We start from the raw sequence: 2,405 nt of genomic DNA on the forward strand, positions 1-2,405 counted from the left end.
AGTGGATCACCACTTGATGATCCCAATATCCATCTAGCGATGTTTTTAGAGATTTGTGACACTGTGAAGATCAATGGTGTTATGGAAGACACCATTAGACTGAGATTATTCCCTTTTTCTTTGAGGGACAAAGCAAGAGGTTGGCTATAGTCTCTACAACCAGGGAGTATCACGAGTCGGCAAGACATGGCTAAAAAATTTCTAGTTAAATTCTTTCCACCTGCAAAAACAGCTCAACTCATGAGTGAGTTTGGTCAATTCAAGCAACATGATTTTGAATCACTCTATGAAGCATGGGAAAGGTATAAGGATTTGATTCGACGCTGCCCACAACATGGATTCCTGGATTGGTTGCAAATTCAGATGTTCTATAATGGGTTAAATGGGTAAATTCAGACTTTAGTTGATGCTACATCTGGGGAAACTTTGATGTCAAAGACACCTAAGGGTACTACTGCTCTTTTGGAAGAAATGGCCTCAAATAACTATCAATGGCCAACTGAAAGAACTATGGCTAAGAAAGTTGCTGAAATTTATGATTTGGAGTCATTTGTTGCACTTTCAGCTCAAGTTGCTTCTCTATCTCATCTAATTTTAGCTTTGACCAACCAGAGGATACCACAAGGTACAGAATATGTGGCGGCTACAAGTAGGACAAATCCGAGCAATGGAGTGAGTCATGAACAGGTTCAATACATCAACAATCAGAACTACAATTATCGTGGTGATCCTTTGCCACAATATTACTATCGAGGGCTTTGAAATCATGAGAATTTGTCTTACAGAAATACAAGGAATGTGCTGCAACCTCCTCTAGGACTTGATAGTCATCAAGGTAAGAAGAGAGGATGCCATGATATCTTTTGTTGAGGATACAAAAACAAGGTTTAAAAAGATTGATGTACAACTGGATAACATTGAGACTCATTGTAACAACATGGGAGCCACCATGAAGAATATTGAAATGCAAATTGGGCAACTAGCCACGACCATAAATACCCAACAAAGAGGAACTTTTCCTAGAAACATAGAAGTGAATCCTAAGGAACAATGCAATGTCGTCACACTTAGGAGTGGAAAACAAATTGAGAAATCACCAACAAAGGAAACCATGCCCTCAAGTACCTAAATCTTCCTCTCTGTCTAACCATCTGTCTGAGGATGAAAAGCAGTGCTAAATGCTAACTGAGATCCCAAAGCCTCCTACAAGCTCTTCCAAAATCATGATGTAAAGCATGAACCATGGTCCGAGACTATAGACATTGGCACTCCATGGGGTCATACAATCTCCTAAATGTAAATCTCTACCAATATGTTCATAGGGTAACTAACTTTAATAGGTAGAAAATGAGCTGTTTTTGTCAACCGATTAACAACTACCCAGATGGCATTCTGACCATGCGGTGCTGGCGGTAGCCTAGTGACGAAATCCATGGATATGTGGTCCTACTTCCAGTCAAGGATGAAAAGTAGTTGTAACTGCCTTATCGGCCTCTGATGCTCAACCTTAACCTACTGGCACATCAAGCATTGCTACATAAATTTGGCAATCTCCCTCTTCATGCCACTCCACCAGAAATACTCTCACAGATCCTTATAACTTTTAGTACTACTAGGATGAACCATGTATAGAGATCTGTGAGCCTCCTTTAGAATCCTTCTTCTAATATCATCATCTACAAGCACACACAATCTAGTGCAAAACCTTAGAGCTCCATTATTAGAGATACTGAACTCCTCTCCCTAACCATCTTGTACTCTGATTATTACCTCTGCTAATTCTACGTCATCTCCCTAAGCGGCTTTAATTTTTTCATATAGCGTTGGTTGCACAACCAGGCTGGAAATAAATGCCTAAGGATTACTCTCTGTTAACTTTACACCAAGTCTCTCATGATCCATCGGGATTGGATGCTGAACCTCCATGGCTGCCACCTTCTTTGCCTCATATTTAACTCTTTCTGGGTAAATAAATACTTTAAACTTTTGTAGTCCGTGAAGATTTCGCATTTCTCACCATACAAATAATGCCTCCATATTTTTAAAGCATAAATCACTGCAGCTAATTCTAAATCATGCACAGGATAGTTCTTCTCATACTCTTTAAGTTGTCTAGATGCGTAGGCAATAACTCTTCCATATTACATTAACACACGTCCAAAACCCTTCAAAGATGCATCACTATATATCACAAATTCATCCTCCCATGATGAAATAGCCAGTACCGGTGCTGAAACCAATCGCCGCTTTAACTCCTAGAACCTCTGCTCACAATCATAGGTCTAATCAAACTTCACATTTTTCCTCGTGAGTCATGTTAGTAGACCTAATAATTTGGAGAAACCATCTACAAAGCGTCGGTAGTAGTCTGCCAAACCCAAAAAACTCCTGACCTTCTGGACATT

The 2,405-nt window shown here is 39.8% G+C and overlaps 1 non-coding gene across 1 annotated transcript; it reads right to left on the reverse strand.

Moving 5' to 3' along the window:
• Window positions 1-234: 234 nt before the first annotated feature.
• On the reverse strand, window positions 235-341 carry LOC131150101 (small nucleolar RNA R71). Its single transcript, XR_009135483.1, has one exon. It is a non-coding gene; the product is annotated as a small nucleolar RNA R71 (small nucleolar RNA).
• Window positions 342-2,405: the final 2,064 nt, after the last annotated feature.

Source organism: Malania oleifera, chromosome 2 (genome assembly GCF_029873635.1).
Source record: "Malania oleifera isolate guangnan ecotype guangnan chromosome 2, ASM2987363v1, whole genome shotgun sequence".
Taxonomy (NCBI): domain Eukaryota; kingdom Viridiplantae; phylum Streptophyta; class Magnoliopsida; order Santalales; family Ximeniaceae; genus Malania; species Malania oleifera.